The 17104-nt window shown below is 34.6% G+C and overlaps 1 pseudogene across 1 annotated transcript; it reads right to left on the reverse strand.

Moving 5' to 3' along the window:
• Window positions 1-1022: 1022 nt before the first annotated feature.
• Window positions 1023-16734, reverse strand: LOC308641617 (olfactory receptor 8G18-like; annotated as a pseudogene). The gene is made up of 2 exons: window positions 15812-16734; window positions 1023-1974 (listed from the first exon to the last, which is right to left on the reverse strand). The product of its transcript is annotated as an olfactory receptor 8G18-like (transcript).
• Window positions 16735-17104: the final 370 nt, after the last annotated feature.

Consider the following 17104-nt stretch of genomic DNA (forward strand, 5'->3'; position numbering starts at 1 on the left):
AGAAAGGACCTGTGGCAGGAGCAGAATCCTGTGCAGTTTGGAAAACAGGCAGGGAATGTTTTCTCTGATATGAGGTAACTGACTCATAGGGGGTTAGGGAAGGGGAGCATAAACACAGAAATAAACACACTCTAGAAAGGGCACAGAGGTGGGAGGGAAGGGAAGGGGCAGGGGTTTAGCAAGGATTGTGGAATGTGGTGGACATCATTATCCAAAGTACATGCATGAAGACATGAATTGGTGTGAACATACTTTATATACAAACATAGATATGAAAAATTGTGCTCTAAATGTGTAACAAGAATTTTAATGCATTCTATTGTCATTTTTTAAAAAAATCAATTAAAAAGAGAAAAAATAAAATAGGCAGGGAAGAGCAAGTTAGAAGAGTAAAGGGAAATTCCCACAGGTATATTGGGTTGGGCATGACCTGAACATATGTTTTAAAGTATTGTTCAAGACTGAAGTAAGAGAGAAACAAATTAGAAAGACAAATAGGGTATATGGAAGAAATGGGAGCCCCGAATAAATTATATTCTGCTCTGGGTATGCAGAAAGGTTTTCATCCACATTGGGTTATTGGAAATTAGACAAATAGGACATATGAAGAAAGAGGAGCCCCAAAGCTAGAAATTATAACACAATATTTATAAGCTTTATGTAGCTTATATAGATGGAAGAAAGAAGGGTGGTAATCAACTTTGGAAGATGTCATTTTCATTGTAGTTGAGAAATGAGTTTTTGTCAATTGTATAGTAGAATTGTAAAGTGAGGGGGTTAGCACTAATGGTTATAAGGATATTTGCCATTATTAGCATTTCTTCTAATTTTTTTTTCTGTGATACACATGAGATAGAATCATGCTGAGAAAAAAATCAAAAAGACCATAGTCATAAGAAATAATATAAAAAATCCTAGCAAATGAGGAAAAATATATACAAATGGACTAAACTACATGACATTGATTCATAACATGAAGTCAATGACTTAGATCTAATAAATCATCCATACATTATTTCTCTTCACAGAAATGATTTTCTGTGTAGCATTTTCTTCAGGGCAACATTGACATCCTTATTCCTCAGACTGTAGATCAGGGGATTCAGCATGGGCACAACAGTTGTATAAAACACAGAGGACACTTTCCCTTGGTCCATGGAGCTGACTGATGATGGCTGAAGGTACATGAATGCTAGAGAACCAAAGAAGACAGCAATAGCCACAATGTGGGAGCTGCATGTGCCAAAGGCTTTGGCTCTGCCCTCATTGGAGCGAATGCGCAGGATGCTGGTTATGATGAAGATGTAAGATCCAAAGATCATCAAGATTGGGACAAAGATGTTAAATGTACCAAAAAATAAAATCAGCACTTCATTGACATAGGTACTGGAGCAAGAAAGCTTCAGGAGGGGAAGAAGATCACAGAAATAATGGTTGATCACATCAAATTTGCAGAATTGGATCCTAATCATGCAGCCTGTATGAGCTGATGCACAAACCACACCTATAATATACACCCCTAATATCAGGGAAAGGCAGGTCTGGGAGGACATGATGACATGGTAAAGCAGTGGGCTACAGATGGCCACATAGCGGTCATAGGCCATTGCAGCTAACATGTAACACTCTGCAACAGCAAAGAGCAGGAAGAAGTAGAGCTGAGTCATGCATTCAGGATAGGAGATGATGTTCTTCTCTGTCACAAAGTTCACCAGCATTTTGGGAGTGATCACAGTGGAATGACACAGGTCAATCAAGGACAGACTGCTGAGGAGAAAGTACATAGGAGTATGCAGGTGAGAGCTGAGCCCAATCAGTGTGACCATACCAAGGTTACCCAGTAATGTGAACATGTAGATTCCTAGGAAGAGGAGGAAGAGGGGCCGCTGAAGCTCTGGCTTCTCTGAGAGTCCAGCCAGGATGAACTCAGTCACTCTGGAATGATTTCCTGCTGCCATGTCCTTTATTCTGTTTCTGAAAGGGAGACAGAAACCATGATTGTTGGAGGGACTTCGTTACTCTTTTCCATATACATGAGAGTTCATCATATATATGATTTCTGGTTTATGTATCTCTTTGACCTCTAGATAAACTGGCTCAGTTTACATAAAGAATCTTTGTCACAGTTTAATATTTATTCAGAATTATTTTTAATTGTAATTGTAAGTATGGAATGTACTTCTTATAAATGTACTTCATATAATGGAGTAAATTTTAGTCATTTTTAAAAACATTGAGCTCTTAAAAGTGTCTCCTATTTTGAACATTTCAATGATTTCAAGCCAGGACTACTTACTTGAGACTGGCAAAGCTAAATATTTAGAGAAGTCAATGTCAAGGGTAGAACAGGCTGACAATTTGGAAAGGGCAGAACCTGCCTAAGGCTTTTTAGTTTCTGCCAGTTGTGAGCAAAGTTCTTACTATCACCCGTTACTTTAATTTTTAAAAATAATTCTTAGAAAGTCTGCATTTCCATGAAATCATTAGATTTGTCAAATGTTATTGAAATTAAACAACATCTGTAACAACTACTTTGCAATCTGCTAGTGGGTTAGCTCACATTTAGCCAGTTTGTGTTCTCAAGACCAACACATGAGGGAAATCCAATCAGTTGTGGTTAATGCCCAGGCCTTAAAGTCAAATAGCATGCGTTCATAGGCCCACTCACTTACTCACTGAAACCCTTAAGAGTGAAATATATATTTTTTGTCTTAATTTTATATCTGTATAGAGAATAAATGTGACACTTACTTGATAATTAAATTGGCAGAGACCTCATCAGATTATGAGCAATATCATGATCATGTTATTACCTATAAACATTGTATCAGTTTGGAAACAAACTACTTTTATCCATTTAATTCACAAAGCAGACATTTTCATATCTCCATTTTCCTTTCAACTCCTTTATCTTTTGTGAAATAGGATAAAATACAATGCAGAAACATACATCAGGAAAACATATAATTCTAAGCAATGTCTCCCATTGTCTTAAACCATCAATAGACAATTTGATCTTTGTATACACCAAAGCAAAATCCCAAATGAACTAGAGTTGCATTATTAAAAATGTGAAGTGTCGGAAATGTAGAAATGTTAGATCTCATAACCATCAAGAAAATTCATAGATATAAGCAGAAAGACTAAAATAAATTTTGTCATAATACATTCAATATACTGAACTTAAGAAAAATTAAAAGAAAGACTAAAACAAAATATCTAGAAGAAAAGACTAAAGTCTTTGAGATCTTGGAATAATTTAAGATTTTTAGAAAGGACACAAACACACACAAAGACACAAAAATCAAAACAAACAAAAACCACAATTATAAGATTAGTTAATGAAACTCCACATTATGTACACCCACAAGAATGGGATCCTAATTAGAGTAAGTTATACTCAATGTATATATAACATGTCAAAATGTACTCAACTGAAAAAGTGAAAAAAAGAAAGAAAAATAAACCTATGAAATGAAAAAATACATAAATCTAGCAAAGGGCCTCAACCAAAATATATGAAATATATGTACAAGTAATAAAATGAAAACAACTAAAATTTTAAAATAAACAAAACATATGAGCAGATAACTTACAAAAATACATGTTACTAGTCAATAAGTATATTAAAATATGTTGTTAGTATTGATCAGTGAAGGAAAAAGGAAATATCTCTATACATCTATACATGGGTTAAACAAATTTTTTAAAATGCCAAATGTTGGTGGTGATACAAAATTGGTAACCATTTGGAAAACTGTTTGTCAGTTTATTATACATTTGAACAAACATGTATTACATAACCCAATATATCTATCTGTATCTCAGTTTTCATTCAAGAGAAATGTAAACTTTTGTCTATGGAGAGATTAGTATTAAAATGTGCACAACAAATATGAATTGTAATCCATTCTGCTGTTATATATAACAAATTAGAATTAAAAAATAATTTGCACAATAGCTTTCTACATAACAACCAGATTAAAAACACTCAAATGTTCATCAACAGAGAAAAAGATGAAAGAGTTGAGGTTCACAAGAATATCAACCCATCCCTGCAACTGAGACCAGTGTCTATCTCTCTTAGAATAGTCAGGATGAGACTTTGGATCCCTGGCTGGGCAGGGTTATTGCCCCTTGCCAACCTAAAGCAGCCATAGAAGAGGGATCTTCACCCCTCACCAACCTTTAAGATTAAGGAACCTAGTCTGGGACATGGGGATGAGATAGGTATTTAGGATAAAGAGAGAGAAATACCCAATCTTAAGGGAAATGCCCTCAAGCCATTGAAATGAAGAATCAAGTTATTGAGATGCAGAAAATAATTTCAAATATTGGCCAAGGCCCTTGGCAAAAGCCCTTGTAAAATGAAGGAAATACATAAGCCGGAAAACTGGCATGAAATTGTGCAGTTCCATTCTGGATCCACCTGCAGTTCAGCCCCCGATACAGCTCTTCTATAAATATTGGACCCTCAGCCTAAGTCAGCCTGCTTTTTCATTCTCAAGGCATCCTGCATTCTCCCTTGAATATGTATCTACCTTCTTAAATAAACCTCTGTCGGTGCCTCCAAAAAACAAAAACAAAAAGAAATAGAGTTGAGGTTTACATATACAATGGGATGCTACTTGGTATTTAAAAAGAAACAGATCACATATACATGCAATGACACAAATATTAAAACACTCTTATTTTTGGAAAAAGTTTCCCTCAAATATTTGGAAATATTCTTTGTTTAAGAATTTTTAGAAATGGACAACATTTCTGTGGAGAATACCACTATAATATTTTCTTTTTTATCAGCTTTCTTAAGTTGGAATTTCAAAATATTTGACCCCTTTGCAAATGATAAGATACATTGCAATTGTTCTTAGTAATGATTTCTTAAATTATAGACTCTGCAGTAATTTATGTTCTTGCATTTTCAATGTGGCTAAATTGGGGATATTCTGATCTCTATTGCTCATTCTAGAAATAGTCCATTTTTATTCACCAGTTTAAGCACATCAACTTTTGACTCTGCTGATTTTATGAGTTATATATTTTCTATTTAAATTTTTCAAATAAGTGTATTTAATTTTTACACATTTCTTTGGTATGATTTTCATAAGTACTTGAAGTAGAAACTTAAATCAACACTTTGATTTTTGTTTTAGTTAACATAAGTTAGAAATTTCCTTCTAAGTCCTAATTTAACTGCATCTCACAAACTTAATATATCAAATTTAAAATAATATTTATTTTGAAATATTTTACAATTTCTGTTTCATTTTTTCATAATATCACAGATTATGTATAAGTTTCTTGTTAAATTTACAGATATTGTGTGTTGTGTTTTGGCTCTTCCCTTCTTAAAATAATGGTCATAATTTCACCATAGTCAATAAACTTTGAAATTTCTAAGTAATTATAGTTTGCTGAGGTTTTCTTTATAATAGAGTATATGAACAATTTTCCCAATATTTCCCAAATATTCCCAATAAGAATATCTTCTTCATCTTATATACACATATATTCATTCACATATATTCATATATATATTTCAATTATTTCTAATTCTGTAATTATGTTGTTTAGTTCTTCCATATGCATGTTAATTTTTTGAGCCACTGTTCCATAGCTATTGAAGAAGATATGGCAACATCTTCACAAATTTTCTTATTTTTCTTTTTCTTCCTTTACTTTTTCAAACCTGGATCAAACCCTTTTTGTTTTATAATGGATTGGCCAACTTGATATATTGTAATGCACTTAGCTTAAAGCCTCTTTTTCCAGATATGTGTGTATCATATTTTATTTTTGGTTACTGTTTGCAAATCATATCATTCTCCATCTGCCTCCCTTTCATAATTATATGTCCTTATTGATAAACCCAGCCTAATTCCTTCTTAAGATTGGGAGCCATCTTGCCACAAAAGCAAGAAAAATTAATAAATTACTGTGATTTCTAAACTTGTTTGGAATGCCTGCCCGTGCCTTGAACTCACTCATGCCTGGCTCTCCCTGACCAGATAGCAACCCTCTCTGAAGATCTAATGGTGCCTCATAAATTCTGATTTGGGTATCTAAATTTACTCCCTAAGTGCTGAAGCATTAAACCTACTACATGCCTTTGTGTTATGCCTGTCAAAATCCTGTTATCTGTAAGTTCTCAAGACACCTCCTCTTTTTGCAACTTTCTGTGCTATAAAGCTGTGCTTCTAGAGAGCTGGGGTGCTGTCTTCTGTTCCCATGGGTTTCAGGAAAGACTGCCCTGGATGGTCAGAATTACAAGCTTGCTTTAATTTAACTTCAATTGGAGTCAGTGGTCTTTTCTTTGCATTGTGTTTTAACATTATATTAATATGTAATTGAGAAAAAACCTGGCAACAAAATAAAAATTCAATTATGGCATCCCAGAAAATAGCACCAGGGTGACAACAAACACCTAGAAATAAATCTAACATACAAATACAAACTTACACTCTGAAACTTTTAAACAATCCTGAAAGAAATTAAAGAAACCCTTAATAAGGGGTTGGATGGACCAGGCCTATGACTTGACCACTCAATATTGTATACATATTAAGACCCTCAGACTTATAGATAGACTATATGTTACTCCTAAATAGATAAGCAGTAATTTAAGACACCAAATAAGTATCTAAGGCATTCATTGGCTACTTCTGAGGATCTCTCAGAATTTATGGAAAATGTTGGCTTAGCCTAATATTTGAGTAGAATTAAGATATTGAATATTAAGCACTTACAAATATCAGACTCTACAATCTCAAGATGAATGAAATGATGCCTTCCTGTTCTGCACACCTTTCTCCTGGAATTTGTCTCCACTTAAGTTTCATATATAGATTCAACAAATTATTTAACTTTAGAATCCATCCTGTTTCAAATCAAGGAATTTTATCTCAAATCCAATACTTCAATAGGATCTGGGACAGAAAAAATCCATCCTCATTTCATAGTAGCAGTGGCATGGTATCTTCTAGTCTGACTGGGGCTGAGACACAGTAATGTGGACTGTTGCTCTACAGTCAGATGTAGAGTACAATTTAACACAGAAGGTGTTTATTAATCCAGGGTTTTCCGGTATTGGTTATCATCAGAGTAACCTAGAGAGTTTACAGCTTTAACAAAACATACTGAATGTAAAAATGTGAACATGTTTGCACTGAACTACAAAAGTTTCTGATTCACCTATATTCTTAGTACTGTCCCTTAGAGAAAATGTAAATCTCTGTGCAGTAGCTCCAATAAACATTTGATTTTTAATTCTGCTGAAAGTTACCTATGTACCTCTAAAAACTTTGCTCATTATTGCTGTTTCTGAAATTATCAACTCATAAATATTCACCAACTTTCCGTGTTACGTGTGCAGATACTTCAGTTAATCCAGGGCCTTTACCTCCACCCTCTTTTCATATTTTAACAGCTATCTACCTTTCATTCCCTGTTCCTTCTAAATGAGATAGTCTTACTGTGTCACCTTTATCTCTGTGGTCCAGTAAATATTTCCTTCTTTTCAAATCTTGTTTAAATTGAAAACATCCTCCAACTCATTGAACTGGTTGGAACTTTCTACTCTAGACTCAAACTAATTTCTAAACAGCTCACTTTTAAACTCTGATCCATGCTATGAACCAGGTGATGGACCAGACCTACTTTCTCTAACCTTAGAAAATAACAAGGGGCTAGCACACTGTAAGAGGTTTAAAAAATATTTTGTAATAAAATGACAAGTATAAAAATTATACTTTGAATAACTAAATAAATGAAGGCATTATATAATATTTGCCTATATTTTCAGTGATTATTTCCTAAACTAATAGTCTCAAATCACAGGTATGGGACAAGCACGCTTACCTTCCTTTTGCCAAAACCTCAATATCAAAGTTTACTTGTCATTTGCAAACAGCAGCAATAATGGGGTTGGGAGTCATAGGTTCCCATCATTCTGCACTCTTCACAGCTGAGAGGGCAGGTTCTGGTGTTCAGTCTCAGAGTTATTTTCAATGTTTGTCTGCATCACCAGTCAGCATCTCCAATATTTATTTTTCAGTTCATCCTTCTTCAGCTTCTGTGTAGCAAACATCCTCAACTTCACAATTACCAGAGAAGTTCTGGTTGGTGTCTCTAAAGGTTATTTCTTGATTTAGATATGCCAGGTACCAAATAATAGTACGCAAACTGTCTCCAAGGATTTCCATTTCCCAGGGATCCAACTCGTGAAAACTAAAGCAATTAACATTGATATTTCCCCTGTCGTTTAATTTTCTCTATCCAGTCTATACTTGTCAATTAGTGAAGGACGCCTATGTTAAAAATGGATATTATGATCCAGTCTTCTGATGGGGTTTGAAATTCTGCATTTCTTACAATCTTGTGCTCAGCATTACTGGTTTATAGACCACAATACAAGTAGTGGATTTTAGAGGACCAGGGACCTTCCTGGCAAGTTATATTTAGCTGATATCAGTAGAGAAGTCAAATGATTAAATAATCTATTTTCCTGCATAAAAATGTTTAATTTTATATTTTGTATAATTTATATACCTAATTAAAAGTCTTATCTATTTTTATTGTGTTGGAAGAATTGATGTTAGGATTGAGGAAACTGATGTAATACTTATCTTTTGATGCTCCTTCTTAACCTGAATATCACTTCCTTGTTTTTATAATTGAAGGAAGTAATTATTTATTAGGCAGCTAATATGTTCTGCATTTGTTCTTATTTCTTATATTTTTACTTTTTTCTAGAAAAAGAAAAAAGTACTTGAATTGAATGTCCATCATAGAAGTAAGTGAATTTAGGAAAATATATATGGATAGTCACATATTAGGAGCTCTGAGGAAAATATTAAAAATAAGTAAGGCTTAACTACTTTTAAAGAGATTCAAGTTTTGTTTGGATTAGTGTTTCTACTATGGTGCATATTTAAAATCAATAAAGGTATTTTTAAAAATCATACACCTGGGCTTCAGAAAGTCTTTTTGTTGTTGCTGCTGTTGTTGTTGTTGTTGCTGCTGCTGCTTTGGTGATGAATTGCTTCAAGGTTCTGGAATTTCTTTCAGAGAACATTTATTGTCATTCTCACTATCCAAGCTTGCAGATGATGGCTGACTTGTACAAGAGTGTTGGATAAGAAGACCAGGAAATCTAGAGTTGGGTTGAATGTGAATGTCTTTAACCAGCATCCTCAAATTGTATTATGGAAGTGGACAGTGTCTTTTCCAGTTCCCCTAGTTAATAGATAGAGACAGTTTTGCTCTATCTATTAACTAGGGGAACTGGAAAATGATATTCAGAATTCATCTATCATATTCAAATGATTTATGTAATGATATTTGGATATTTTGATCCAATGAAATGTAGTGAGATTTTTAGGATTGAGTTTATGCTATAGTGGATAGAATCCTTTAGGGACCATGTAAAAAGGTGAATGTGTATTTTGCATGTTGAAAGTAAATGAATCTTTGGGAGCCAGAGCATAGATAGCAGTAGACTATGTTACCTAAAGATGTTTGTGTCTCGATTCCAGAACACATGAACATATTAGAAAAGGGTCAGTGGGGATTTGGAGTGTGACTAAATTAAGGATCTTGAGACAGTGTTTTCTGGCTTATCTGTGTGGGCCCCATGTAACCACAAAAGTCCCAATAAAGAGGGAATCAGGATGAAGGAGTAAGCCACAGAGAGAACAATGGATGCAAGAGATTGGATTGTTGTGGAGGTGGAGTCACAACCCAACAGACTCTGGAAACTCAAAAAAGGGCAAGACAAAGATCTCTTCCATCAATTCTCCAGAAAGAACCACCTCTGTGAAGACCTTGACTCTGACCTGCTGAAGCTGATTTTGGACTTCTGACTTGCCCAGCTAGTTGATAATAAAAGTGTGTTGTTTTCATTCACTAATTTTATTGTATTTTAACAGAAGCAATGGGAAATTACTAAATATTAAAAATGGAAGAGAACACAAATTTTATACCAGAAATATAAAACAGTGTATTGTTTTATATTTCTGGTATAAAGTAAATATAAATTTATAAATTATATATACATTTATAAATTAAATATAAATTATTATTGTCAGATCATGCATATTGATCTGACAATAATAATATGTAGGACAGTTTGAAATGGGAATGAAGAGTAAACAGGTATTTAGAATACAATTTAAAGATAGTTTCCACACACAAGTGAGGTTATGTACTTTTTTTTCTTTTTGTGTCTGGTTCTTCTGTGGGACACAGGCAATAGAAATGAGTTCCTCTCAATGGAATGGGCTGGCTGCAAAATAAAATAAAATCTAAGAAAAATAGAATGACAAAAAAAAAAACACAGGACACAGAAAATATTTTCAAAAAGTGAGGACAGAGGGGCTAGCTGATAATACGCATCAAGGTTCTATACTAAAAAGGCAAAATGGAGCCCGCATTTGCTTTATTTATATAGGGGGACATCAAAGACCTTCATATTCCTCAGCAAAAAAGATAAAAGGTGGGCTGACCACTTCCCAATGTCCATCTCAGATGCCACTATGAGGGATCTTCCTACTAGAGCAGAGACAAATGTCATGTGCCTTGAGCAATCTATTGCTTAGAAAAGCTGCAGATAGTTCCCAAAGTTAAACCTGGCTGCCATACCCAGAGAAGATCCTCAAATCATTCGTGGGTGGCTTCCTGAAGCTGACCTCTTAGCATTTATTCTCTTGGTTCATCCATATTTTTGAATTTCAGAATCTATTCTTTTTTTGTTGTTGTTTTTGTTTTTTGGTACCAGGGATTTAACTCAGGGGCACTCTGTCACTGAGCCATATCCCAGCCCCATTCTGTATTTTATTTAGGGACAGGTCTCACTTAGTTGCTTAGTGCTTCGCCATTGCTGAGGCTGGCTTTGAACTCTTAATCCTCCTACCTCAGCCTCCCAAGCCACTGAGATTACAGGCATGAACCACCATACCTGGCTTCAGAATCTACTCTTTTAAAGATGAATAATACTTCATAATTTATGTATATTCACCTGTCTGGGTATACATAGATAAATAGATGAATGCATTCATGCAAAAGATAGCAATCATCTATTAGAATTGAGTCTGTATTAGGAAAAGACTATAGTTCTCCACTTTGCTTTGATCACAGTATATGTGAAATATTTAGATTAATTTGATCAAAAAATAAAAGTGAAAATAGTATAGAAGATATTCAGATTACAGTATCACTGTCCTACAGGGAAATAAGAATATTCAATGCACAGAAGGGAGTGCCTGGGGAGTCCTAAGATGTGCCCCCACAGTTCCCTGGGTCAGAACACTATAAGCAAAATCACAACTACTAGAGCCAAACTTCCTGGCTTGGTTGCGAAGCTTAATTGCTTATTATGTTTGGGACCCTGTGCAGGTTTTATCAACTCTATAATCTTTTATTTCAGTATAATATTACTAGTTTAATGTAAATATGGCATACAGGTAGAATAATGCATTCAACTATTAGGGACAAAGTGCTTGACCGTTCAGAAAATCTCAATGATTATTATAATTGTTACATAATTATTACTATTGTATTATTATTATTAAAAAAATAAAACTAGACTCAATTAAGGATAATCTCCAGAAGCTAAAAGGGAAACACAGAACAATTTTTCCTTTATGGCCCTATCTGATATTTAATTCTAGATTTGTAGTGTTGAAAAAAAGATTCAGTTGTTTTAATTCACTCACTCTATAACAGTTTGTTACAACAGTCTTAGCAACCAATACACTATACAAGATTTGTATATTTTTAATTTCATTGATCTTCACTTACCATACTAAATAGCATGATTTACTTATAAGATAGGAATGCTAGGCCTGGTATGTAGCTCAGATATAGCATTTGCCCCATATGCACAAAGCCCTGGATTTAATCCCTAGAAACACAAAAAAGAAAAGAAAATTGTAGAAATTTGGAGATTTTAAGTAGAGAACTAAATAAAGGCATATGGTCCACATGTCCATTAATATTTCAGGAGTTCTTAAGGAGCTAATCATTGAAAGACAATAACTTCCGTTTCTTCTGGAAATAAAGAGAAATATTGAGGAAAAATAGAAATGTGTATATTATAGAAATTACTTAGTGTCCTTCTGAAAATTAAGTTATTAGTTTGGAAATAAATTTATACTTAACATTCTTATTCAAAATATTCATAAACATAAATTGAGATAATTGCAATATCTTTTTTAATTTAATATACTTGAAATACTTGAATTTATTGTGTAATGTGCTACTTTAATCTGTTGAATTTTAAGTAGTTTCTACTGATTTTTAGAGGAAGGAAAAGCTAACATTGCAATGTATCATGAGGTGCTGCTATGGGCCACAGGGATTCAATTAAGCCCCCTCCTCCTGGGAGCAGAGGTGATATTTTCCAGAGGGACAGGAAGATGCACTGTTCTTACACAGTCTCCAGTCTGCAGGGTAGGGCGAACCACAGGGGCAAGAATTCCATGGGCTGACTTGTACAAAGTCCAAGAGGGCACCAGGAGTGTGGAGAAATTTCCAGAGTGAAAGTGAAAAGCTCATGTTGTAGATTTGAAGTGAAACAACCTCAATGCAAGCTGGGTCTCAGATATCACAGTAATAAAACCATACCTCATGTCTGCTCAGATGAGAGGCAGTCTGAGAGAACATGACATGGGAAAGCAGAGGAGTCTGGTATAATTGTCAATAAATATTTGAGTGTTTATTCCTTAGTCTATTGGAGCTTATAGCCATCTAAAACAGGGAAATATAAAGATATTTCTCTGAGACCACATAGAGAGAAAGTATGGAAAAATAATTTAGGTTGATTTTCAAAGATGAGTTTCCTGAGGAAGTAACTTTAAGTCCCCCCTTGAGAGATACACTTTTCTAGGACAGATCCTGGTACAAATTTTCACTCATTATCTGGGGATACGATTGTCACAGTAAATATTCCAATAGCTTAGAGAAATAATTTGCCTCAACCTCAAGTGAAAGAAATAGATTGACAGTAGGGTCCTCCTAGGCTCAGATTTATAAACCCCACCAGCAATTGAGAATTTCTACAAGCAAGAAGGCTCACCTTCTTTAGTGTGCTCAATTTCATATGTGACATAATTTTAGATCTCCTGGGGATATCCCTATACAAATATGGTTTATTTGCCTGCATTACCTTCAAACAAAAGCATGAACAAACTACAGTGTGGATGAACACATCTGTGAATGCAGACAAAGTTACTTGGAATGTGATCCAAGAAATTTAAGCCCATCCTAAACATATACTAATAAAATATCTCATCTGCTATAGCAATGCAGATATTTTCCTAAAAAAAAAAACAATATTTTATCTCCTTTTTAAAAGCAACTTTACTCTGTTTTTTCCCACATCATACAATATCTACATAGTAAATAATATTTTAAAGCCATCATAGGTAATGTTATGTTCCATTCTGAGTATAGAGAATTATGGTGGTTTCAGACTGAGCTGAGTTTATCACTCTACAACAAGGTTTGCTCTGTTGATTAATCAAGTGTCAAATACACATATAATTTTTAGCATGCTCATGACATGTAAAAAATGAAGCAAATGTAAGTTTTGTTCCAGGGCATCTTGGGTTATTAAGAAATGAATATTCAAAAGTAGTCACAACTGTTCTGGGATTGGTTGACCACAGAAAGAATGCAGGACTACTACTTCAAAATATTTCTGTGTAACATATCAAAATACCAACATCACCTTATAAATCCTTGAAGAACACTTCCAAGTTAAATGTAGTAGAGGTGAGATATATATGGCTATTTTATATTAATTAGACATTAATAGATATTAATGAGGCACCAATGGATATAGTATCTATGGTTCATATGGTTTTCCTATAAATATTTCATAAGAAGAAACAAGAAAATTATTAAAGACCTACTGGATTTCAGGTGGTTCCCGGGTCTTGAGGTATGGTAGTAAACTATATGTACAAAAAGAGCCTTCCTGAGAATAAAGCCCAGCACAGTTGGACAATAAGAAGGCAAGTACACACTGGAAGTCCAAAGGACAAAGCAGAGAGTATGTTGGATAACAGGATCACAACATATTCATATATCTAAACTCAAACTTTAAAGTTCTGATTCGATGGCCTCATTAAGAAAATGTCAGTTGGATAGCAAATGATATGTATGAAGGTACAGGGCAGGCCAAAATTGTGGAAAAACTAGAGATTACAACTGCCAAATAGCTATGATTTTTTTATATTTTTAATGAATACATTAAAGAGTATTATTAATCACTGTTGGAAGATGTTATTTTTATTATGGCTAAAAAGATGGACTTAACTGACATCAATTGTACAGAATAACACAGGTAAAGTGATGGGGTTGGTTTTAATTGATTTATTTGTCCATATCATTCTTAGTATTTCTTCTGATCTATGTCTCAGTGACACTTGTCAAATAAAAGCTCACATGGAAAATGATATAACATAAAATAATGTCAGTAAATCCCACCAAAACATTGACAGATATTGAAAGATAAAATAGATCCATTCAGACAATAAAAACATAATTGAGGTTTAATAAATCTTTTTCCCCTCATTTATTATCACAATGTATTTTATCTCCATGAAATATTCACATCTTTATTATTCAACCTGTGGAATAAAAGGATTCAGCATGAGAACAATAATGGCATAAACCACAGAATATTCATTTCCTTGATCCATAGAGCTAAACAATTATAGATGTGGGTACATGAATGCTGCAGACTCCAAAAGACCAGGGGCACCAGCATGTGAGAGCTTCAAGTGGTACAGGCTTTGGACCTGCCCTTAGTAGACTGAATAAGGAGGATGCTGGCAATGAGGAATATACACAAGTAGGGAGCGTTAAGTGAACCAAAACATAGAACCAGCTATTTGTTGACATAGGTATTAGATTGGAAAAGCTTTAGAGGTAGGGGAATATCACAGAAATAATAGTTGATGACATCAGATTTGCAGAAATTAACCCTAATCTTGCAGGCTGTTTAAGCTAACAAATGCCTATACTATATACCCCTAAAATCAGAGAAGCAGGTTTAATGGGGTATGATGAAATTATAAACAAGGGTCTAGAGATGGCAACATAGTACACAGTTTGGCTCTATTTTTCTTTCATCAGTTTATAATTGGAATATGTTTATTGTCTTTATTATATTAAGTGAAATATCACTGAAGTTTCACAAAAATAAGCAACACAGTTAGGCAGAAATAGTGGATGCTTGCTCTGTAGGAGGTAATTCTCAAAAGGCCTTAAATGTAGACACAGTTACCTGGACTCAACTAACATCACAGGTCCTGGAGTGAAACATTCTAAGTTCAATCATTTCTCATGTTCAAGACCCTGGGCATTCACTCAAATGAATGAGCTCCAATTTTTTTTTTCATATTTGAAATGGGAGTAATATTCAGGATCTCTATGAGGGATTACTGAAAATATTAAGTGCAAATATTCAGTTAAAGTTTTAACACAATTATTGATTTTTCAAAGAATCTCAATAATATATGTAAGAACTATCACACCATCATCACTATCATATTGTTATTAAAAAATAAACAGATCTTCTTTAAGTCTTAGGAATCTTTTTGTCATATTTCTTGGGATAGTTATTGTAATATAAGTTCAAAGAAAGTGAACTAAAAGACAATTTTGGATATCTGAATATTTCTTATAGCGCAACCCATATTCCAAAAACTTGAAAAAAAAAACTATCAAATTACATGTCTAAGCAAACCAAAGGTGTGTTTCCGTATGAAAATACAACACTGGTTTTATTCATGAACGCGCTCGCCTATCCAGCATTTTCTTCAGGGCAGTTTTGACATCCTTATTCTCAGGCTATAGATCAGGGGGTTCAGCATGGGCACAACAGTTGTATAAAACACAGAGGACACTTTTCCTTGGTCCATGGAGTTGACTGTTGATGGCTGCAGGTACATGAATGCTAGAGAACCAAAGAAGAGAGCAACAGTTGAGACGTGGGAGCTGCACGTGCTGAAGGCTTTGCCTCTGCCCTCAGTGGAGCGAATGCGTAGAATGATGGCTATGATGAAGATGTAGGAGCCAAGGATGGTTAAGGTAGGAGTCAAAATGTTAAAGGCACTTAAGAAAAGAACCAATAACTCATTGATGTAGATGCTGGAGCAGGATAGCTCCAACAGTGGAAAGAGATCACAGAAATAATGATTAATCATGTTAGTCTTGCATAAGAGAAGTCTCAACATGAAGACTGTGTGAATTGTAGACCCAATGATACCCAAAATGTAAACTCTGGCTGTGAGCCAGAAGCAGAGGTGATGTGACATGATGACACTGTAGAGCAAGGGACTACAGATGGCAACGTAACGGTCATATGCCATTGCAGCCAACATGTGACACTCTGAGATGGCAAAATGAGAAAGAAATACAGCTGAGTCATGCATTCAGGGTAGGAGATGGTGTTCTTCTCCATCACAAAGTTCACCAGCATTTTGAGGGTAATGACAGTGGAATGACAGAGGTCAATAAAGGACAGATTGCTGAGGAAAAAGTAATTGGGGGTGTGCAGGTGAGAGCTAAGCTCAATCAGTATGATCATTCCTACATTCCCCACCAGATATCTGTGAGCAGATAGATTCCCAGGAAGAGGAGGAAGAGGGGCAGCTGGAGCTCTGACTGTTCTGAGAGTCCAGCCAGGATGAACTCAGTCACTGTGGAATGATTTCCAGGCTCCATTATCCTGTTAAAGTTCTTAAAGAAAACAAGTGGATTTTCATGTCCATTTGTGTGTATGGACATGTGTGCATGTATGTGAGTGGGCGGGGGAGACACTATGGAAGTTATTATTTAAGCCCTTATTAGAGAAGATACAAATACGTAGTGCAAGAATATCTAATGCTTCTGTTTCTCTGGGTCAACCAATGATTCTGCTTAATAAGAGAAGGAATTACAGACATGATGGAGTTTAAAATTATAGTATTGATAAGCTTTCAAGAAAAAAAGCAAAAAATTTTTGGATTTTTGTCTCTTTGAAGGAAGGTTGTTTTTGAGAACTCTGTTCTTTCCATCTCATATTCTATAAATTATATTAATGTAAGTCATATCA

Source organism: Spermophilus citellus (assembly GCF_964194105.1).
Source record: "Spermophilus citellus genome assembly, chromosome: 2".
In the NCBI taxonomy this organism is placed as follows: domain Eukaryota; kingdom Metazoa; phylum Chordata; class Mammalia; order Rodentia; family Sciuridae; genus Spermophilus; species Spermophilus citellus.